Source organism: Scardinius erythrophthalmus (genome assembly GCF_964197995.2).
Source record: "Scardinius erythrophthalmus genome assembly, chromosome: 7".
NCBI lineage: Eukaryota > Metazoa > Chordata > Actinopteri > Cypriniformes > Leuciscidae > Scardinius > Scardinius erythrophthalmus.
Genome location: NC_138227.1, coordinates 13921001 through 13945993, shown reverse-complemented (window position 1 = coordinate 13945993; position 24993 = coordinate 13921001). Strand labels below are relative to the sequence as shown.

At 43.8% G+C, this 24993-nt stretch overlaps 1 protein-coding gene across 1 annotated transcript in view; it reads left to right on the top strand.

The window, feature by feature from the left end:
• The window catches only part of nxn (nucleoredoxin), an 83967-nt gene that overhangs the window by 42500 nt on the left and 16474 nt on the right, over positions 1-24993 (top strand). The window lies entirely within an intron of this gene.

Genomic DNA, 24993 nt, shown 5'->3' with positions numbered 1-24993 from the left:
CTTGTGGTCATCTTGAATTGTGACCTTCATGTCAACAGCAGAGGTTTTGGCCAGAATTTCAGATATACTTTTATGTCTAACACAAATTTTGTGGGCTAAAAGCCACAATATACTTCTCTCTCTCTCTTTTTTTAAATTTCTGCTTTTGCTTTTCCTTTCCATTTCTCTCTCTCCAGGGAGTGCTTTTATATGCATCAGTGGAAAACATTAATCACACCGTTCTGAGGAGGGTTTGGGCCCGATGTCGTACTCTGCACTGCTTAACTACTATACACACATCTTCCAGCTATGCAGATTATGCACAGGAAAAAAAGAACCTTATGTAAACAATTGGCGGTTGAGATCACAGTTTATGGTTTAATGACTCTTTACACAGTGCATAAGACATCATGAAACACTATATTAACGTTTCAGAAAAGGAAAAGCACTGTAAAAGGGTCATGTTAGTGCATTCAGGTAATAGCTGGCATGTAGTTTTTAGTTTCAGCTTTTATGGAAGGAATTCTGGACTAAGTTTGGACCGCAGCAAGCGGCGCTCCCCTTCCTTCCTGTCTTAATAGTGTACCGCTCTACAGGGTTCACAGAGCAAGTACACAATGCCTGAAGGAACAAGGAGGCAAAACAATTGAGCTTGTTTATCTGTGCCTATTTGCTCACATTAAAGGGACCGGTACTCGGCCACACTACTTCAAGGAAACTACCTCCAATCCACTTCAGAAGGATAATAAACACACCGAATGCTGACCTCTCTCGCTCAACCACACTGCGCGGTTCATTCTTCTCATAATTCCCTTTACTTTGTCGGGTCACTAGGTCAGCGCTTGACTTCACACAGCCTTTTGCTCCATGTGAATTTCCCCGATTACAAATCTACATATCCAGGTCATGAGCAGTCGTTATATAACTACTGCTCTTATAATGCGCACTAGTCATAATGTTCTATGTTTGTTTGTTTTATTTATTTATTGGTATCATTTGCTAAGTGGAATAAATTGTACCTAATAACATAGTGAACATAAATAATGCATAATGTTTTCCATTTTATTATAAAAAATGTCTGCATGTTTGGCCATTTGACACCTTGCAGGCAGAGGTTATGTTAACTATCCAGATATATGGAGCACTGGATAACAGATAAACACAACTCCATCAAGCACCGCTTCTCTACTGAACTATTCTGTCTTGAGTCGAGAGAAAAGGTGATTTACAGGGGAAAAGGCCAGAAAGTCAACTAAGGACTCAAGAGGAAACTTAAAGGTAACATTGACTCTCCCAGTCATGAAAAAAAAGCTTCCCGTTGTGAGTATCCTGTTTCACATGGCCTTTGGCTATAAAAACTACACAGCGGGCTTGCTTAACAGCACCTTCTTATCATTAGAACTGATTTCAAATTCAGTAACAGAATAGAATATCAGTCAGTGTTGAATTTGCCTTTTTAATGTAGGTCTATCACATTTTATTCAGTATAATCATACTTATTTGTTATAAGCTTGAACATTATGCCCTTTATTGTTCAAAAACAAGGAATTTAGCTGGGGAAAATATATTTTTATATATTTTTGTTTGTGGTTTTCTTTTTCATTTTGTTTGCTTATTTAGATTTTATTGATTGATTTTTTTTTTTTTTTGGTTGGGGGGGGGGTGTTATAAACAATTTTGGTAAATATTTGAATACTTAAAATATTTAAAATATATAAAAATTATATAATTATTTAATGACATTATTATTATTATTATTAATCGCAATTCGCCAAATCAACAAAGCCATCATGACCATAATGGCCGTATAGCACCCAGTCCGTCTCTGTCGAACTATATAGACGTTACTGTAGATAGACCCTGGGCGTCCCTTGACCTCTGATTTCTGACCTCTGACCTCTGCTGTAGGTGACGAGAGGTCCGTCGTGCTGAGAATGCGTCTTCACCATGCCACGCTTTGTTTGATGTACTCCCTTCCAAGCACACTTGCTCCAAGCTGCTCATGTTACCTTAACGAAGACTATATGCTTTACTAGTAGATCTTCTCTCATCAGAAGCATGGCAGATCTTTTAAAGGCTGGTGTTTGTTTAAAGATGCCTTCATTTGCAGACTCGCTGGGGACTCGTGGGTCACTGGAGTGCAGGGGTTGCGTGGAGGTGACTGGTGTGTATGTTTGAAGGCCAGACCGTCCCTGCGACCATGTTTTAAACCATGACCTTTGATTCCTTCCCCACCGCTGCCGGCCAACAGCTGCCCCATGTGCCGAAGTGACCCTGACAGCCTGACGCTCAGCTGTCCGCATCCTTCTCCTTATAACACACACCGAACACCCCCCTCTTTTACACACCAACTGACACTCGTAAATCTCGCTGAGGGACGTTCAGCGTTGCTTTGGTGCTTTTTTAGCATTGCTTACCCAAAGCAGACGTTCGTTTGCATGCGGCAGCCCAAGCAAAGTCAAAACTAGGTCAAGAGGTTGGAGGCTTTAATGATTTGGAAATTCGGGGGACGTAAGCCAATAAACCCATGAAAGTTGTCGGTATAATCGTCTCTCTGAGAGTGCCCAATCCCTGCTTATCTGATTTAACAGCATTTTAGGCTTTTGCCACTGTTCTGGGATCAGTGAGCGAAAGGGCATCGGCGTGTTTGTGCGCGTTAAGTGAGACTAGGTCTGGCCAGATACGCATCACTTCCAGAATCAGCAGTGTTACCCTGCAGCTGCAGAAAACATGTGCTCTTTAATGAGCGAAAGAAGAGAAGAGGAAATGGGTTAATAGACAGATATAAAATGTCACAGTGAAATCCAGTGTTCCTACATGCCACGCAGTCACACGGTCACTCCGCTTGCTCACATAAAAAGCATAAACGAATCATCATTCTACTCTATAAAGGTGTAGTTTATGACGCTGTCTGAAATATGAAGTGTAAAACACTTTCGAGTCGTCCGCCAAAAGCATTTATCGGCGTATAATGTGCCTGTAGTTTCTGGAGTAGCACTTGGAGCCAAAGCTTTGGAGTCGTCCTGCTGTCAGGCCTCTATAGTAGCTTTATGAAGCTGTGCAGCCCACCAAACTACTCTTGAGATTTACAACGCCCTGGAGAGTCTGAGGCGGCCCATATGCTGAAGATGTTCAGCTTTGGTGAATTAAGGGAGGGACCTAAAAATAAAACTGTCTCTTTAAGATGGATGGGTATTTGGGTTTTCTCATGAACGATGTGCTACTATGTGGAGATGGGTCAGTGACATGACACTTTTTTTTTTTTTTTTTTATCTTTACTTACTTTTTTTGTTATATACACTGCCATTCAGAAGTTTGGATTTTTTAAGGAAAAGGAATAATTTTATTTAGCAAAGAAGCATTCAGTAGATCAAAAGTTTACAAAGGTTTTCTATTTCAAATAAATGCTGTTCTTTCTATTCAAATAATCCTGGTTGAAAAGTATCATTGTTTCCATCGAACTGTTTAGCAGCACAATGTTTTCAACATTGATAGTAATAAGAAATGTTTCTTGGGCAGCAAATCTGCATATTAGAATGATTTCTGAAGGATCATGTGACACTGAAGACTGGACTGATGATGCTGAAAATTCTGATTTTTTCAAAAAGCAATAAAAATAGCTTACTAAAATATTACTTCAAAAAATAAATATTTAAGAAAGCAAAAAATGTTTATGATGGGCATGTTTTTATTGGGATAAATAATAATAAAATATGTAATTAAATATAATTAAATAATTGGGAAAAAAAATATTTTAATAATTTAAAAAAAGTAAAAACTTCATCTTTAGTAAGGATTTTCTTTTTTACTTGATAGTTGTACTACATGACATTTTTAGTCATTTTTTTAAACTTCTTTAAAATGGTATAAAAGTTCTTTAAAACCAACATGAAGACATTTTTAAGATCTTTGCACAGGTGTCTTAAACTAGATATTAACTCTTTCCCTGCCAGCGTAAAAAAAAAAAAAAAAGTTGCCAACCACTAGCATTTTTGATAATTTTCACAAAACTTTCGTGGCCCCCAGAATGCATATCTAAACATGCAATTTATCAAAAGAAAGAACCGAGCCTCTGCTTAAAAACAAACAAACATTTTATTCTAGCTTCATGTATTCTTTTTATCAACACTTGAATATGGGTAAGTTTAATTGAAAAAGGCAACATTTTAAACAAAAAGCTGAGAAAATCTTTTTTTCAAAGACTACAACATGCATATGCAATGCTTCTATCGCTTGTTTCTGGTGATGATCTACTCTTTCAGAAAATGTGTAATAGCGCCCCCTGCCATATAATAACACAGAAAGCCGGAAAATTCCATCAATGGCGTGGGAAGATTTAAAAAGATTTTTCCTTTTATTGTGAACACCAACAAAATGTGTTTTCTGTCATGTCCCAATTCCTGTATGTCTTTATGTGATTTAAACGTTTCCTGATGTGGGAACCCATATATTTTTGTTTCTTGTTAAAGAAGTAAAACCGACATGCCATCTATGCCACAATGGCTTGCTCTCCGATTGGCCCCAATACCCCGATTCAGTGTCAATAGCTCTTGCGGTCATAATTTCCCCGTGCCCATCGGGCGGTCCGAGTGGGACGTACATTAGTGGCTCTGCAGCAGGATATTAGCAATGATGTTTTCACTGAGTGATTGCATTGTGGGCCACTGATGAGGATTCTTTGTGGTGCAGCAATGCTTAGGCATAATCTCTGCCTCTCTCATTCTTTCCCTTTCCCTGTTCTTCTACCCAGAGTTACTGAGTGGGTGTTCAGAGAAAGGTCAGGATGAGGTGACGAAAGAAGGGAAGGGAATGAATGATCGCCCCCTCATAAACCCAAACCTGTCTGCAGCGTCTACATGAAATACACCTCTGACTGTATCGTGCTTGGCATCTTCTGTGAAGCTTCCAGATGCCTTGGTTTTTTGAAGGGGATGAACATGTAGAAGGCTTAAGCTCTTGTTTCTGTGGGTCTTTGCCACCCACCTCAGCATACAGTATTGCGTTTCCTCTTCTACAGGGTGTGATGTGAGTTACTGTTGGCAGGAACCAGGAGCTATGAAAAACGTGTTGTAAGTGAACCTCTCCTCGCCGTGAGTGGGGCCATTGTGATCCAGACTGCCGTGCCCTGTATCTCAGCCTGGTCCGGTTGGTTGCTGTGCCAGTTTACACTGCCAGAAATTGTTCAGGTATCAAGTTGATGAGTGGAGAAAGGAAGGGCCACTGCTGACACTGCATTATGTCACTTCACAGTCCATTTGATGGCTTTCAGAAATTGAATGCGCTCCAAGGATCTGCACCCAAGACGAGGAATGGTTTATACTTTGCAATTGGTATGAATGCAATCCGGCCTGATTGTTGATTGTTGATGTATTGATGACTGTGCTTGGATTCTATTATTTTTGCAGTGCATCCATGGCAGAATGACGAAAATGCTTAACTAAAAATGGTTTGAATTGCGATCCAAATCCAGTATAATGATTCGTCACGACGTAGGGGTGAGCGATATACAGTGTATATAAGCACAAATTTACATCACAGTATTCTTTAAAAAAAAAAAAGAATATATTACAGTATGCAAATTTGTATTTAAATTGTGATTTACAGAACTACAGAATTTAAATGCTATATTTAATTTAATAATGTTCTTATGACAGTTTCCAGACTAATGGATCTATGACAGGGCTCGCAAAATCGCCTGCCCGACGTCCCGGGGCTATTGTGTTTTCCAGTCGGGCTACCAAAATGCATAACCAGCCTGCCCGACGGGCTATCTGAAATAGTGTTCGCTTCAGTTTTGTTATTTAATCAGATTCAGCGCGTTCTTCATCTTCAATCCGCAGCGGCGCAGAGCAGAGCCAGAGAGCGCACGTCAGAAAGGGGTGTGTGTGTGTGTTAATTTGAGTCTCATTGGTCTGTCAATGTCAGAATATTTGAGATGACCAATCAAATCAAAGTAGGCGGGCTTTATGTTCACAAGAAGCTGCAGAGCGCGAATTTGAGCAGAGCGACTCGACGCTTCAGTTTACGGCCAAGTGCGAAATAAGATGTAAGTAGCTAAACTAAACATTTCATATTTGACAGCTTTTTTAGGTCATAAATGTAAAACGAATGACAAAATTAATCAGACAAATGAATATACTTTTGTCGAATCTCGCCATTTTGAACTGAAAATAGGCCTATGTAACGTGACTAATAATTAGTTTACTGTCATTGTGAGGGGACATTAGCATTAACAAATCCGTTTTCATGTTAGGCACAAGATTAATACTGAATGTGTACATGTTGAGAATTAATATGCAATTTGTAGCCTTCAGTAAATTAAAAAAACTTCAGCTTTAGGAGGGGAAGAGACAGGGCAAGATGAGGAGACTGAGAGAAAAAGAAAGTGATGGATAAGAAGTGAGAGCAGGTATTGACACAATCTACTGCCCACTGACATTGTTTTAAAGCTATTTCTTATCCTTTTTTGGCCTTCAAACGTCTTGAAATGGACATATCAGAGAAATAAAAAAATTGAACCCCCTAATAACCTTAAATGTAGGACCTATTTGATTATAAAGCCCTTTATTAGGAATAAGATCAATAATGAATGTGTACATACTGTGAATGAATTTAATAAACTTAGTTAGGCTACCTAGCTTTCCTAGTAGCTTTCAGTAAATTAATGCGTCTGAGAAAATGATTCATAAATCAACCTATCAGTTGACCCTAAGTTTACTTCACTGACAGACAAAAATGAAAATATATCAGTATATACCTAATATATACCTATATCAGTCAAAGCTCAGCTTTAGGAGGGGAAGAGACAGAGCAAGAGAAAAACAAAGAGAATAGGAGTGTGATGCTGATGAGGAGAGAAAAATAATCAGCTGCCCTCTTACATGGATTTAAAGCTATTGTTATCCAATTTTTTTGGCCCTCAAAACATCTTAAAATGCACATATGTAGATCAGAGAAATCAACATTTTCTCGGGGGTGCCCCTGAACCCCCCTCACTAGCCTACCTCACATTCGGGACCTCCGTGATGATAAAACCCTGCCATCTGCATGTTAATGAAACTTAATAGTGAGCATTAGACCCTAAACTAAAGTGTTACTTTTTTATTTTATCATACCCTCATTGGGGGCTGAGCCACAGACACAGACTGATTCATGTTCCATACTGGCCACACACCTTTCAGTTCAGTTAGAACCAGATGCATATTTGTTGATATTTTGTGTTTTGAAAAAGTTTTTGATTCATTGTTTTGACTCCTAACCAATATTCTAGATTAATAAAATTGACTTTTTATCTGGGCTAGTCAAATTCATTTCGGGCTACCAAAATCTGAAGAGTGCCTGCCCGAAGGGCTACCAGCGATTTTGAAATTTTGCGAGCCCTGTATGAGAAATTTTTTATGAACATAAAACAACAGTCAATCAATCAAATTTTTTTTTTTTCAATGCAAGCTATGAGGCTTTTTTCCTTTTTGCTCAATGATTTCAATAATTTAATGAGATCAAACCAGTCATTAGTGAGTCGGTTTTAACAATTCATTAAAAGAACTGGTTCAAATTAGTCATTTGTTTTTGAGTCAGACTGCACTGCTTGAGCAGTATGTTGGCTTTTGCAACTTGCGAAGACAGGACAATTTAAAAGATGGAAAGATAAGCACATAGTTTTTATCTTATCACATTTGATTCATACTGCAAACCAACATACTTACAGTAACTCTGGTAAAATATGATTTCTTTTACCATGGCATTGTAATAAAAAGATTGTAAAACTTTCTGAAGAGACTTGATCACTTTATATGATGAACACAAGGGGTGTAAAGATACATTGTTATATTGAGTTGTCGTGATATAAAAATGCGACAATACGTATTGTTGATGTAAACGATATGAAATTTGAACGATATGATGATATGTGTAAGAGATTCAACGAATGCATGCATTTGAAGCGCGACTATTGCGTGAGGAAAAAATGTAAGTTTATGGAATTTCAGTGACAACTACATTAAACTACTATGTATAATGTTGAATATATTGTATACTAATGCATTGGTTGGATATTTGTGGGTCCTGATAATAATAAAGTAATAATAATTAAAAATAAAAACCTCTCTTCTTTATTTTGACTTAAAATATCGCAATAGTATCGTATCTTGAGTTCAGTATCATGATTTGTACTAAATTTGGACTAAACCGCTTAATTCATATGGATTAATTTTACGATCTCTTTATGAACTTTTTGAAGCACAAAGTGGTAGTTGTGTAGCTGTCAATGGAGGGACAGAAATCTCTCAGATATCATTCAAATATCTTAATTTGTGTTTCGAAGATGAATGAAAGCCTTATGGGTTTGGAATGACATGAGTGTGAGTAAATGACAGAATAAAATTTTTTGGGTGAACTAACCCTTTAAAGGAGTAGTTAACTTTAAAATGAAAATTGGCCCATGATTTACTCACCCTCAAGCCATCCTAGGTGTATATGGCTTTCTTCTTTCAGACGAATAAAATCGGAGTTTTATTAAAGGGGTGGTTCGGATTTTTGACATCGGACCTCATTTTTAAGTCAGCCTGGTTGTTATTCATCAGTGGAGACATTTTTTAAAAAAAATTATCCAGTCCTTATATTTGGATAGTTAGCCGATGCTAGGCTAGCGCGAGTCAAGGGTAGATGTTAGCCAGCCATTAAAAACCGTTTTACCCACTCCACAGTGCACCAAACGCAAATCAATTATAACACTAGACTATCGATGCAAATGTCCGTTGAGAGAATAATGTTAGAAACGTACTCGGTTACTAACGTAACCTCGGTTCTCTCTAGAAGAGGGAACGAGTACTGCGTTTGAATAAACGCTGCGGGAAAAGTCTCTTTTCACGAAATACTGAAGCAAAATTATCCTTAATTTTCATATTTGTAAAACGCATTGCAGCAGTGCACAGCCATGGCGAGACGGCTCGCTCACTCATTGGCTGTTCTGCGGCAACTGCATGAGCCTATCGAGCGAGGGCTGATGCAACATCAGACCAATGAGAGCGCTTCGCGCGCTCCTCGTCACATCCCGCCGAAACGGGTGTGGCCATCCCCTATAAAAGGAGCTCGAGTAGGCTGATTCAACTGGTTTTCATCGCCGAAGCGAACCAGAGCGAACCGCGCGCACGGCAGGGAACGCAGTACTCGTTCCCTCTTCTAGAGAGAACCGAGGTTACGTTAGTAACCGAGTACGTTCTCTTACGAGAGTTCTCTCGTACTGCGTTTGAATAAACGCTGCGGGAACCACTTGTAAGACGCCGTGCGTGCTGGGATGAGAAAACACCGACCACTGGAAGCTAGTCCAGGTATACAGTGCATAATCACCCGGTAGACTCGGAGAGTCTGGAGGGGGGGGGGGGACAACCACCCTCAGATAGCTGCGTCCTAAGACGCGGTATGACATCACATAGGCAGGGGAAGGCCTGGCTAATGTGGGAAATGTGGGTCTTACGCAAATTTGCCCAGATATATGCGCCCTTAGGCGCGAAACAGCGCCACATAGGCAGGGGAAAAACCTGGCTGATGTGGGAGATGTGGGTCTTACGTAATTCCGCCCAATGGATGCGCCCTTAAGCGCGATACAACGTCACATAGGCAGGGAGAGCCTGGCTAATGTGGGAAATGTGGGACTTACACACTTTCGCCCAAATAGGTGCGTTCTAGACGCGATATAACATCACATAGGCAGGAGGGAGCCTGGCTAATGTGGGAAAACATGGGTCTTACACAATTCTGCCCAGAGAACTTCGGCGGCGCTGTGCGTCTGCGATATCAGTGCCGTGTTTAGACAGCTGACTCGAATACGCCGAAAATACTTGGCTTGCAAGTGCGGTGAAGTATTCGGTGGCGTTGTGCGCCTGCGAAATCAGTGTCGTGGTAGACAGCTGATACGGCTAAACCGAAAACAACCTGGCCTGCAAGGCGGGAACTTCTAGGTTGTAGAACCTTATGAATGTAGACGGCGAGGCCCAGCCCGCCGCCGTACATATTTCCTGTAAGGAAATCCCGCTAGACCAGGCCCACGATGAGGCAACGCCTCTCGTGGAATGCGCTCTAATGCCCAACGGGCATTGAAGGCCCTTGGTAGTATAAGCCATTGTTATGGCGTCAACCACCCATCTGGACAGGCTCTGTTTCGAAACAGCCGTTCCCTTGGAACGTCCACTGAACGAGACAAAGAGCTGCTCCGTCTGTCTGAAGGCAGCGGAGCGGGACACATAAGCTCTTAACGCCCTAACGGGGCAAAGACAGCTCGAGTCCCCTTCCTCGTTTGACCCCGGCAGGGCAGACAGGGAAATAACCTGAGCCCTAAACGGAGTGTTGAGGGATTTCGGCACGTAGCCGTGCTTAGGTTTGAGTATGACTTTGGAGTCATTGGGCCCAAACTCCAAGCACGTTGGACTCACAGAGAGCGCGTGCAGATCGCCTATGCGCTTCACCGAAGCGAGGGCCATCAAAAACACCGTTTTGAAAGACAGATGTTTGAGGCTAACAGATTGGATAGGCTCAAAGGGGGGGGGGCTTTCATGGCTGCCAAGACCGTAGAAAGGTCCCACACCGGGACTGAGGGAGGTCTGGGGGGATTCAGCCTCCTAGCTCCCCTGAGGAAGCGGATGACTAAATCGTTCCTTCCCAGTGACTGGCCTGGCGTTGCTGTCGAGCACGCTGCGATAGCCGCCACATAGACTTTGAGCGTGGAAGGGGATCTGCCCTTATCCAACAGCTCTTGTAGGAAGGAGAGAACCTCCGTCACCTCACAATCGAGGGGTGACAGGCCCCGAGCTGTACACCAGCTGGAGAAAACCGACCACTTCGAGGCATAAAGCCGCCTGGTGGAAGGCGCTCTAGCCTGAGTGATGGTGTTCAGCACTCCATCCGTGAGGCTAACGGGTAACCGTTGAACGTCCACGCATGAAGGGACCACAGCTCTGGGTGTGGGTGCCAAATCGAGCCCCTGGCCTGCGAGAGGAGATCTCTCCTCAATGGCACTGGCCATGGAGCGGAGTCTGCTAACTGCATCAGGACTGGAAACCAGGCTTGGTTGTCCCAGAACGGTGCTATAAGCAGTACTGGGCATTTCACTTCCCTGACTCGCTCCAGCACCTGAGGTAGGAGGGAGACTGGGGGAAACGCGTATAGCGGGCAGTGCGGCCACTTGTGGGACAGCGCGCTGTCGTTCTTTGAAAAGAACACGGGGCAATGAGCGTTTTCTGGGGACGCGAATAGATCCACCTCCGCTCTGCCGAATCTCTGCCACAACAGCCGGACTGTCTGTGGGTGTAGAGACCATTCGCCCGTGGGAACATTGTTCCTGGACAGCCTGTCTGGACCCAGGTTGAGTGTCCCGGGCACATGCACCGCTCTCAGCGAGCTCAGGTTGCGCTGAGCCCATATTAGGAGGCGCTCGGCCAGCCTGTAAAGGGAACTGGAACCGAGACCGCCTTGGCGATTTATGTAGGACACCACGGCCGTGTTGTCCGAGCGGACTACGACGTGTTGGTCCTTGATGTGGGGACAAAAGCGCGTCAGCGCGTTGTGAACTGCTAGCATTTCCAGGCAGTTGATATGATGGAGCTTTTCTCGTTCTGACCAGAGGCCAAAGAACGGCCTGCCCTCGAGCAGCGCTCCCCATCCCGAGGTGGATGCGTCCGTAGACACCACTTTCACTCTCGAGGAAGTCCCCAGGCTTACACCTGAACGGTACCAATCGCCCGCCGCCCATGGTCTCAGGGCTGCTGCGCAGTCTTGATCGACTTTGAGGCGCAATCGGCTGAGTGCCCACGCTCCGCGTGGCACTCGCGCTTTCAACCAGAACTGCAGAGGGCGCATGCGAAGCAGGCCCAGCTGGAGAACTGATGATGCTGAGGCCATGAGGCCCAGCATCCTCTGAAAACGTTTGAGCGGGATAATCGCACCGCAGCGGAAGGACCTCGCTGCGTGCTGTATGCGCAGCGCGCGCTGTTGCGACAGCCGCGCCGTCATAGAACGAGAGTCCAGAACGATGCCCAGAAACGAAATAGTTTGGCTGGGGTTCAAGGAGCTCTTCGTCCAATTGATCGTGATACCAAGATTCTCGAGGTGATCGAGTAACATGGTTCTGTGCTCCACGAGCTGAGATCGTGATTGAGCTATGATCAGCCAGTCGTCCAAATAGTTCAGCACTCGCATGCCCCTGAGTCTGAGGGGGGCGAGCGCTGCGTCCATGCACTTCGTAAATGTACGGGGTGCCAGGGACAAGCCGAATGGCAGGACTGTATACTGGTATGCCCGACCCTCGAAGGCGAATCTCAAGAATCGCCTGTGGCGTGACGCTATCTGTATTTGGAAATACGCGTCCTTTAGATCTATCGACATAAACCAGTCTTCTCGGCGAATGTGCGCGAGGATTTTGCTGGTTGTGAGCATTTTGAAACTGCGTTTCACTAAAGCTCTGTTTAGTCGTCTTAGATCTAGTATGGGTCTGATACCACCGTCCTTTTTGGGGACTAGGAAGTATCTGCTGTATAGCCCCCCTTCGCTTTGAGCTTGGGATACATGTTGTATCGCCCCTTTGCTCAACAGTTTTGATATTTCGGCGCGAAGTCGGTGTGCTACTTCTGAATTCACCGTAGTTTCGACGCGCGCTGTGAAGCGTGGAGGGCGCCGACAAAACTGTAGCGAGAAGCCTCTCTTTATAATGTCTAGCACCCAGTCCGAAACCCCTGGAAGCGCGGCCCATGCGTCTGCATGGCCGGCTAGGGGTTGGATGCGAAGCGCGCTCTGTTCGCTGTGCGACGGCGGCGCTTCGGGGCGCGCTAGCATAGGCGTTACGCCTGTGACATTTGAGGCGGGGAGCGCGCGTAATACAGCGGGCAACACGCTCATCCTCGACCCCGCTACAGTGTTTATCTGAACGAGGGAGGTCTGAGAAGGTCTCATGGGACTCATGCAGCCTACAAGTGAACGTGGGCGGGGACCGGGCACGTTTACTGCTTTGGCCGCGCTGTCTGCTTGAACAGAGCGGGTGCTCACAGGTCCCGTTTTTACAGGGAGCCTGTGGCTTGCCAGACATAGCGTTTGTGGGCACTGGGAAGTGGGCACTTTGACTATGTTTGTGGCGCGATCGAACTGCGTCGATCTTATGAGTACGGGCCCTGTGTGCAGGGCTGTGCTTGTGTGTAGGGATGGGCACAGGGAAGTGGGCATCAACACTACATTTATAGCACCATCGGCCTTGGCCGGGACACCAGAAAATACACTCTTTTCGGGATTTATCTGGGTAGCCGTAAAAACGGCTTTTGTGTGCAGGCAAGCGGGCAGCTGTGCGGGCTTGTGCTCTGCTGAGAACGCTGAAGCAGTCGCAATTCCTGGGACTGAGACAGCGGTGCGCTTTGGTGAGGGCCCGGTCGCAACGGGGCTTACACACCTGCGCTTTCCTAGGCGTGCTAGGACTTCTTTGGGGCTTCCGGCTTCAACACAACCCTTGGTCGCGGCCCGCGGTGAGTGGGGCGGCGGCTGGTAGAGCGAGAGCGAGGGCGTGAGCTGCGCTGCTGTCGCTGTGAGGGGGCGGCCGGGAGCTGAGGCTGTGAGCTCCGAGGGGCCTGCTTCTCACGGCCCGCTGCGGAACTGGAGCGCTTCGGCAGGAAGTGCTTGAATGCCTGTGACGCTTTCTGGGCTTCGGAAAATCTCTCCACGAACTCGGAGAGAGAAGATCCAAAGAGGCCAGCGGAGGATAGCGGGGCGTCGAGGAACGCGTTGCGCTCTGCATCAGCCATCTCCGTGAGCGTTAGCCACAAATGCCTCTCGGCTACGGTAGCGGAAGCCATACAGCGTCCCATGGCTTGTGCTGCAGCCTTGGTAGCGCGGAGGGAGAGATCCGACGCGCTTCTCAGGTCCGTGATGCAGATAGCTTCAGGTCCCATCTCGTCCAGTTTGCGGAGGAGATCGCCTTGGAAAACCTGAAGCGTGGCCATGGTGTGCAGGGCCGATGCCGCCTGCCCAGCGGCGGAGAAGATCCGCGCGAGCAGCGACGACGTCATGCGGCAGGCTTTTGACGGCAGCATAGGCTTAGTCCGCCGTCCAGCAGAGGGCGGGCAAAGGTGGGCTGCTATCGCCTGTTCCACCGGCGGCAGAGTGAGGTAGCCTCGGTCCTGAGCATTATCCAGGGAGGAAAATGCTGGGGATACAGACGAACGTGTTCGTGCAGAAAAGGGAGCGTTCCAGGCCTTCGCCACTTCTTCATGAAGCTCAGGAAGAAACGGAGCGGGCTTAGACACAGGAGAAGTGCGCTCACCAGGGAGGAAGCTACCATCAAGCCGGGTGCGCGAGGGGAGTTCCGGTGCAGACCACTCGAGGCCGAGGCTCGCCGCGGCCAACGCGAGTACTCGCATGAGCTCCCTCTCGATGCTAGCTCTAGCTGACGGCTTTCGGGCAGGAGGCGTGAGGTCCGCAGAGCTCGCCCAGTCCTCACTGCCTGAAGCTAGCAGAGAGCAGGAATCCTTTTCGACCGACTCGACTTCAGAAACAACTTCCTCAGATGAAGCGGCGGCAGACTGCGGGCGCTGAGCATCGGGAAGTGCTTCGGGGGAAGCCGGCGAAGCTGGCGGGCGAGCCGGCGAGCTTTGTCGGGAAGAGGGTTCCGGGGCCCGCTGCGAGCGGCGCTTCTTGCGGCGCGGCACCGCGGCGGGGGGCGCAGGCTCGGAGAAATGTGCCAGGCGAGTCCGCAGAGTCACCATCGGCAAAAGCTCGCAGTGAGGGCAGCCGCCGTCAGCGAGCGCGAGCGCTGCGTGATCTTTGCCCAGACAGGAGACGCAAATAACGTGGCGGTCTCCCTCGGTGAGCGGGGCTCGGCACGAGCCACAGGATGGCATCTTGATAAAGACGCGGCTCTTTTAGGGGTGAGTGTTCAGGGAACACTGCACACACACACACAGAACAGAGCAGGTAAAAGGATATGAAGCGCCGGAAAGCGCAGCAGGTACGGCAGTAGAGGCGGCGAAGGCCAGCGGCTTCAAGGGCTCGTCCCGCTGAAAAGCTTGCCTCGACGACGCTTGCTTCTTCGTGATCCAGCGATGCGTGAGCTTCGCTGAAGAGATGAAAATCAGTTGAATCAGCCTACTCGAGCTCCTTTTATAGGGGATGGCCACACCCGTTTCGGCGGGATGTGACGAGGAGCGCGCGAAGCGCTCTCATTGGTCTGATGTTGCATCAGCCCTCGCTCGATAGGCTCATGCAGTTGCCGCAGAACAGCCAATGAGTGAGCGAGCCGTCTCGCCATGGCTGTGCACTGCTGCAATGCGTTTTACAAATATGAAAATTAAGGATAATTTTGCTTCAGTATTTCGTGAAAAGAGACTTTTCCCGCAGCGTTTATTCAAACGCAGTACGAGAGAACTCTCGTAAGAGAATCAAACTTACCTTTCATCACATTGCATTAGTTATAATTTGTTCCCTGTAATCATAAGCCTTGTCTACAGCAGCAGCGGAGTGATATTGATTACCTAGGCAACCGAGTGAGCCGGTACACACATGTACTGCACACACTGTAGTGCGCTTCTTTTCTGTGTTTACTTTTTGCCGCATTACTAACTGGAGCAAAGTAAAATTCCGCAGCTGCTGAGAAACTAGTTCCTTTGGGATCATTGAGATGAAAGGTAAGTTTGATTTCTAACATTATTCTCTCAACGTACATTTGCATCGATAGTCTAGTGTTATAATTGATTTGCGTTTGGTGCACTGTGGAGTGGGTAAAACGGTTTTTAATGGCTGGCTAACATCTACCCTTGACTCGCGCTAGCCTAGCATCGGCTAACTATCCAAATATAAGGACTGGATAATTTTTTTTTTAAAATGTCTCCACTGATGAATAACAACCAGGCTGACTTAAAAATGAGGTCCGATGTCAAAAATCCCGAACCACCCCTTTAATAAACACTCTGACGCTTCCGAGCTTTATAATGGCAGTGGATTGCAACCATCAGATTGAAGCTCAAAAAAGTGCATTGATCCATTATATAAGTGCTCCACACTGCTCCGGGGGGTTAATTAAGGCCTTCTGAAGCGATGCGTTTGTGTAAGAAAATTATTCATATTTAAAAGTTTATTAAGTAAAATAACTAGCTTCCAGCCAAACGAAGATACAGATTCCACTTACGCCTAAAGCTCAACCTATGCGAGTAACGCGACGCACTGCTGTTATTTACGCTACGCCATGACGCACTACGCTACTTCCGACGTCATAAGTTGCATAAGTTGCGCTTTATGCGTATAGACTGCGTATGGCCGTTTGGCCGGAAGTTAGAATTTTACTTTGTAGTGTGTTAAATATGAATATTTTTCTCACACAAACTCTTCGCTTTGCTTCAGAAGGCCTTTCATTTTAAAGTGAACCACTCCTTTAAAGGTCCCGTTCTTCGTGATCCCATGTTTCAAACTTTAGTTAGTGTGTAATGTTGTTGTTAGAGTATAAATAATATCTGTAAAATTAGGGCTGGGCGATATGGAGCAAAAAATATATCTCGATATATTTTGCTATATCTCGATATACGATATATATCTCGATATCTTTACAGGAAAAATAACCCCCCGAAAACTACTGCAAAAACAAATATGCCAAATACCACAAAGTCTTTTTTTATTGAAGTGCAAATAGGTAGGCAGTTCATGTAGGAACAAAGTGCTTCTGCGACATTTAAAAAAAAAAAAAATCCCTGTATACAAAAATAATAATTTAACTGTAAAATAAAGGAAGAAATAATACATATTGCACTATTTTTAATAAACCTGTATAGAAATATCATTACTAATTTTGGCAAATAAATAAAAAAAAAATGCCACATATCCCCCCAAAACTGCACAACTGTAGAGTAAAACATTAATTAAAAAAAAGTGATAAAAATGCATCTAAAAATTGACATGATTGTTACAAAATCACACTGTCTGGGGCCTCTGGAGAACTCAGAACAACTGCTAGCATAAAGTTTAAGGTAAAAATAACTGCCATTAAATTACAGTATCTTACTACTATGCAATTAGATAAACTGTTCATTCATTACATCACTTTACCTCTGTCTTTATCCACCTTTATCCTCTTATCTTCTTTTTGACACTGTATATAGCAGAATAGGTAACTTAGGCTAATGCTAATTTATAATGTGTCATGTAAATTCGGCCATCCGTCACAATCAGGAAACTTTCACCGTGTCTAGACCTGGCGCGAGCTGCCAGGCCCGTTTCTACAGGGGAGCATGTTAAGTGTGAGTGTTTTTATCGCCCTCAAACAAAAGCAATGCGGCGAGAGGCGACGCTACACAAAAAATTACCAACAACAACTGATCGCGCGCGCGCTGTTTCTGACGCACTTCAAGCACTCGCTGGGCGGGGAAAGATTGATGTGCCTGACCGAACTCGGGGGACTTGGTTGAATGAGACAACACGCGAGGGGAGGGGGAACAAAAGCAAGGAGGCGGAGGAGGGCGAGGGCGAGCGCGAGCACAACACAGAGAAGGCAAACAAGCAAATTGGCGAAATCAGAATTAAATATAAACAATATATCGATATATACGATATGTCAAAATCCATATCGAGTTTAAAAAATATCTCGATATATCGTAAATATCGAGATATCGCCCACCCCTATGTAAAATTATAAAGCTCAAAGTTCAATGCCAAGCGAGATATTTTATTTAACAGAAGTCGACTACATCGAACGGCCCGTTTGGACTACATCCCTCTACTTCCTTCTTTAATGACGTCACTAGAACCGTTTTTTTGCTAACCTCCGCTCACAGGAATGCTCCCTCAACTCTACCGAAATTCGTTTATGTACTTGCGCACTTCTAATAACTTACTGTTTACTCAGCTCTTACGGTGATTTTCTGAAGTAAAACTGACGCTTCATCTTTTGTGTGATGTACAATAAACTTTATTAAACTCATCAGTACATGTTTGATCATCATTCAGACAGCAGACTTGTAGGCTATTAAATAATGGATACATACAAGCAGATGACAAATACGTTATAATAACCGTAATTAAACTACTAAACTAGACCTGTTTCATCTCTATACAGCACTCTGACTCTGTAGGCATTATTGTCCGACTCGAAATGAACACCGTTACTGAGAGTTTCTGATATTATCATCATTCCGTGAGATGAGATTGTCCTGAGAGACGGAGCGTGAGCTCATGAAGCTCCGCCCCCTGTGCCGTCCAGCAGCAGCTCATTTGCATTTAAAGGGCACACACTAAAACAGCATGTTTTTCTGAGCCCCAAAAAATGACAATTTAAACATGCTGTAAAAAATGATCTGTTGGGTATTTTGAGCTGAAACTTCACATACACACTCTGGGGACATCAGAGACTTATTTTACATCTTGTGAAAAGGGGCATAATACGGGACCTTTAAGTTCAATGCTAGAGCATCTAGTCTTTTCCGGGCCAAGGGACAGAAAGCACCCCCACGCTGCCATGACTTCTAACCCTGTTCCTCAGAGGCCCGGTAGCAAACGGGATTTGTCGTAGACAATGCTGCGCATCGCTTAAAGCCTTGCTTTTTACGCTTCTACAATCCTCTGCTTTAGCCAGCATTCTTTACCAAGTAAAACCTTGAACTAAAGACCCCTGCCATTGAGAGCGCAAGTCAGGATTAATCCTGCTTTCAGAAAATGGCTTTTGTATGGCTGGGGCTGAAGCTGGAAGAACTCCCCACTCTCTTTTTTTCCCCCTGTCTCCATCTGTGTCATTCCGTCTCACTTTTTCCTCTCCGTCTGAATGAGCCTGTCTCTATTTTTTGTTACCCTCTTCTAAACTCCCCCGTGCCACTCCGGCACCTGTTTTCCTCACTAAAGCATTAATTTATCACTGAATTATTACCCGAGATCCCACAATGTGCCTGCCACTCTATGACATGTCCTGACTGGGCAGTTTCCATGGCAACCGAACCCCTCTATCCAAAAAGCAATTTAGCCTGCGTATTGGCGTGCACAATGCCTCTACCCACTAACGGATGGGCCAATGAATATTGTAGCCTGTAAATATGATGCAGCAATATCACGCTGCGTTTTAAAAGCGGAGGTGGGATAAATGACTGTGTGCGAGGAATCTGTTTCCTAGAATTGTGATTTGTTCCTCGCGATGGAGGTCATAAAGGCATCGCAGCTTTTGTGATGAAGTGAATGCCCGCGAGAGAGGCCTGCTATGCTCATCAGAGAGGAAGTAAGGGCGAGACGTGAAATGCACAAACTGTTCCAAAGCATCTCTCTCTCTCTCTCTCTCTCTCTCTCTCTCTCTCTCTCTCTCTCTCTCTCTCTCTCTCTCTCTCTCTCTCTCTCTCTCTCTCTCTCTCTCTCTCTCTCTCTTTGCTCGAAGTATGAAACGGACCCTGTCCAGACTCGTATTTTACTCATCTTCTGCCATCAGACCATCAGGGCTTTGCTAAATGAAATACAACATGTTATTTCACTTTGCACATGCAGAGGTTTGAGGCCAGAGGAAATATCAGATGGGAAGAGGTTCGTTTCTGGTCTCAGAGTGCCAACCTGCACTGTAAAAAACAATTCTGTAAAATTTACAGTAGAATTTCAGGCGTCATGGTATCTGCTTTGCACTGATAACCACCGTAATAATGCATGTGGTAAATATATTAATGTTTATTTTATTAGAATTTTATTTTATTCATTTATTTGTATAATATATATTTTTAAACCCGTTCAGATATTCAGTTGCCTGCAGGCCTGATCTATAACAAAAAAACAATGAAAACACAGTTCTTTTGTTAGAAAAGATGGCGAGATCCTCATATCCAGAGAACAATAAAACAGGATATCTAATCTCCTCCACAGTCATTTATAAAGTGGGCGTAACATGCTTCCAATTTAGTTACTAGGTGATAATGATATTTGCAATAGACGTAGGTAGGACCTTTTTTAGAGTCGAGAGCCTAAGTCGTATGTTTCCACTTTAAAAACTCAAATCAAACCAGAGACAGTTGCTCTGTTTCTATATGGTACATATTATCAGCGTTTATGCGGTCCTCTAATTTAGTTGCTTTTTTAAGGTCACAGCGACAATAAATCATAGCTGATGCCAAGTGGCGTAGTTTTTGATGCCCCTTTTTCGCTGGTTAGCGACTGCCGTGTCTCCAGGGGCTCAAGTTAAGTGATCTCTTCATCTGACGCAGATTATTATTAAGAGGATTAAAGGATGGGAGTCCGCATGTCCGAAGGCATCATGCCAGGAACTTGACAACTCTTTGGCCTCTATCTATGAATTCCATGAAACCAATATGGTGTCGGCTCAGTCACGGTATCCGCAATGCTCTGTAGAAGCTCTCGGGGATGAATTGCGACACTAGCTTTATTGTCTGACGCTGTAGAGCTCCAGTGCTTCCTTTTTAAGCGTTTGCCAAAAACGCCTATGCTAATGTTTTCATTTTCCTTTGAAGAGCAAGAGTGTTGTCTTTCTCTCGACGGCAGGCTGAGCGCTGTACATGTGTTCCATTTCTTGCCTGCATTGTTTAGCGGGTGTTTTCTGAAACTGGTCCGTGGCGCTGCCACTTGGCACATGCCCCTTGTTCTCCCCCTCTAATGAAAGCAGATCCGCTCGGAGTCAGAGTTCTAACGGCGGGAGGTGAATGGGACAATGACTGAGGAATATCTTCTACTTGAGCGGGCTCAGCAGGAGTCTGCAGGCTGGTGTAGGAGTCACGTGCTGTTAAAACCCATTGGCCGACGGGCGTTTCTTAGTGGAGACCACAGGAGGCCGAAGGCGGAGAGGGAGTTTGGTAGCTACAGGAAGTGAAAAACACTTAACAAAGGATTTGCACTCCACAGAGAATAGCTGCTCCTCTTCACAGCTTTTACCATCCTGAAAGTCTGCCTCGAAATCACTTTGTAACAAGAATCACTGGGCCAGTTGATGGAGGAACTTGTGTTTGTTTATAAAATTCTTGTGCTTTTCATCAGACGTGTCTTGCAAAGTATTGTTGTTATTGTTGTTATTAAGTATTTGTTGACTTTTTTTTTCTTTTTCTCACATTTCTATGGTATGGAAAACAATGATAAGCAAGTCTTGAAGACTTTTATTGCCAAAAGCATTCAATATATAGCCACTTTTCCACTGTTGGGTAATACAGTAGTAAAAACAGTGTACAGACAGGATGATTTTTATTTAAAATAAGCTGAAGTTAAATTCAGTACTTTGCAAATGTACAGAGCCCCAGTGGGACTTGATGAGGGAAAAAAAGATGAGATAGGAGGAAAAATAATAAGTCAATGCTTTTGCCTTCTCTCGCAAATGTTTTGCATTCCCCTGAGAAACTTTGCGTTCGTACTTTATTATATATCATTAAAAACTTTTTCCCATCACAGTAATGATCATTTTTTTTAACGAGTAGGCCAGTGGGGATGAGCTTTGTCATAATTATTTCACCATGCAATATAATAAGCTTAATTTTCTTTCATATATAATTTATTTCTGTGTTTTCATCCATTTTCACTCTCTTTCTCCATGAAGAGAGTCTTTTTTCATTACTTCTCAAGCACGCTTGATCCATTTGTGGTTGAACAAATGGCCTGAGCTCGACCCGTGTGTTTGAGTGAATGTTATGTATAGTTAATGTCCACTGTGGTTGTTAAATGGTCACAGCAGGGAATATTGGCACATTGAAGGCCTTGCTCTGAGCAAAGTAGCGAAACAACATGAGCGGCCATAGACGAAGGTTATTAATGGCGGCTGTCACTAATGTTTGTTGATTTTGCCAATGGCACGTCTCTGAGGCCATTATTGTTACTGGTGTGAATTGAAATCTCTGCATTTCATCATGCGTACAGAAACAGAGCTCGGAGCTTTCTAAACGAGTGTGCAGCCCTCCAGAGAGTCTGAGTAAATGTTGCCATTACATAGAAACGAAAAAATTAATAATACGGTCCTGTAAAAGAAAGCCCACACTTTGCAATGCAGACTAGCTCAGAGTTTTAAATGAGGGAATTGTGTTGCCCTACAGCCCCTCATAAGAACAGTCACATCGTTTTTTCTGTATCACTTGCAATGGAATCTTGAATTGCACCAGTGCAAAATAAAAGGAAATTGAAAGTTATTTGCCATAAATCATCATTATTTTGAGAAGCCTCTACTGATGTGGGTTACAGTGACTGATGAATGCCGGTGATGCAGACGCCATGATTACCGACCATCATCCCCTGCAGGATTATGTTAATCGGGCGATTGTGATACTCTGTTGCTTGATGATCTCAGTCGTGGAGTGATTTACCAGGCTACGCCGCTCTGAAACAGAACCAAATGCTGTCTATAGACGGGGAAATGCTTTAAGTCGTCATTTGTATGCGAGAGCTGAATGCTATTGGTTTCTTTGCTCTCTTTCAGTCTTTTCTTTGTGCTATACGTCTATTCATGCTGCTGTGTGTAGGTGGTTCTGTGATATTTTGCGCATATGAAGGTGCAAGAGAGCTGCGGGAAGGCAATATGGAAATGTTACTTTATAGCCTATAGATTTTTACATTGCTTCAAAATAATACCTACAGTAATACAGAAACAACACTGATACAAATCACTGTTGCTGGTCTGGTATTATTAATACCAAGTCCATTTTGATTTGGACATTGGAATCGCCAAAAGTAATGTAGGACTATGTGAATTTTCCATCGGTTGGATCCATTCTGGTCATTTAATTTTATTTGATCTCATACTTATATATATGAGATCAATTATATACAGTCCAAACCAAAATTTCTCACATTATCACAGTTTATTTGCTGTAGTTTAGAAAATGGTAATAAATTATGACAAGAACTCTTTCACTGGATTTGGCCATCCTTCTGTTAGACTGTCTCAGAAATGAATTAGGTTAAATAGCTGTCAGCTGTTAAATTTAAGTACACAATTAGATAATACCAATCTAGGTCAAACAATTACCAAGCAATGCTTCATTTTGTTCAGCATGTGGTGTAAAGAGGTCGCATTAGCAATTAAAGAAAAAAACACTAAAGCAAAACATGTAATTTTTGGTACCAATTTTTATACATTTTACTGGTAGTCCAACGTATGAAGAATATTTGGGTATAATATGTCACAGTTTACCTTATTTTGCTATCTACATAAATGAACCCTAGTGTCCTGCACCCACTAGTAAAAAAAAAAAAATCATTTGAATAAATTTTGGTTTGACTCTATACTGTTGATATGCATTTCAAAAATTGCTTGTTTTCCCCCCTAATACTAAAAGAACAGGCTCTTGAAGAAACTCTTTGACCTCTAAAACATGTCAGCATTCATCACTGGCCATGTCCTTCCTTAATTTGCTGTTTTCATCAGGTTCAGGCTGTGAGTGTTTTTAGCCGCACTGAACTGATGGGCAGCCGTTGACATGGCTGATCACGGAGCTGTCTTTCATTTCATATTACCACTCTCCTTCATCCAGTCACTCATACAGCTGTCTCACAGCCTGCGGCCGAGCTTTGTTCTCTCGCGACTCACTGTTGATCTGAGCCCAAACACACAGCTGTGTCAGATTCACAGGTGTGTGTAAGGTAAGAAGCAGTGTTGATACTTGAGACCTTCACAGTTAGTGCCCTTTAACCTCACTGATTTGCAGCGTAGGCCGCTTGCGCTTCAGGTCTGAGTGAGAAATTTGGGTGTAGACAGACCAATGATTGAGCTAGCAACTTGAATGTTGACAATGGCAGCGCTGCGGGTTTGTGTTGGAGCCGTTCTCTGGACGGTGGACGCAATCATTCAGGCTTAGAGAAATAGAGTAACACTCTTTGACTGTCTGTTCACATCTAAACTCTCCTCCGGTGAAAACATTTCATCAGCCATGCATCAAAGGGTTTGATCACACAGCGCATTTGAACCTCCACTGTTTTATTCAGCCACATTTAACATTTGACTTCATACTCAATGTATATTTACAATTGAAACTACAATATGCCTGTGTAGAATTTTCAGTGGCTGTGTGTAAGGAAATCATATTTTATCTGGATTGTGACTATTGTAGTCTCGTAGAATTGTAGTATTGTAGAATTATGACCACACTTATGAGGTAGTTTTCTTAGTCAGTAAGACTAAGTCAGTGTAGCTAGAATTCCTGAAATCAATGGCTCTTATGAATTGGTTATTTTAATGAATAGTTCACAAAAGATGATGAATATCTGAAACAGTGCCCTGTATTATTTACAGCATTTGCATGTGTAAGCAAATAGACATTTAACTAAAATATACCTAAATAAAGCAGGATAAATGACATAGAATAAAAAAAATTGACTTGTAGCTTGTGAATCAAAATTGCATCAAAACAAATCTGTATCTGTATTGATTTTCAGCCCTAACTCATCCCTAGTGATGTCAGTTTTATCAATTTAATGCCATTATGATTAATTATTTAATGTCATTTATTGTACAATTAGTCATGCCCCTGATCTGAATGTAAATGTGATGAGGAATTTGGCCCTGCTTATGAAGCCACATGCTGTAGTATCTATTAAATGATTTATTATATATATATATATATATATATATATATATAGCCTATATAGGCTTTAGTCTTTGCATGTATGTCTAGTGTTTTGATAAATCATTCATGTCTGTAGCACTTGTGTTTTTCATGCGCTACGTTTCGTATCAGTCCACTGCAGTTACTGTAGTTTACTTTTATAGATGTCTTTCATCCATTAAACCTTCACACGTCCTGAATAATTTACCAGGTTTCTTCTCACCTGCAAAAGGATGAAGGCCGCGGCGGCGCCCACAGCCATGAGACTACACAGGCAAACGTCTCTGTCGAGCGAGGTTTAATCGCTGGCTTTTTAGTCCGTGTGCCACGGTTTGAGTGAGACTACAGAAAGATAAAGTGCTCCCTTCGAATTTCATCAGATGCCAGTCTCTTTAAAGTTGAATCAGCCCTGTAGATGTTTGATTCTGGCCCTCAGCTAATTCTTCGGCGGCTCGCCTCGGCTGCGGGATAGTACTTAATTCAACTCGCCACATTTCTGAGT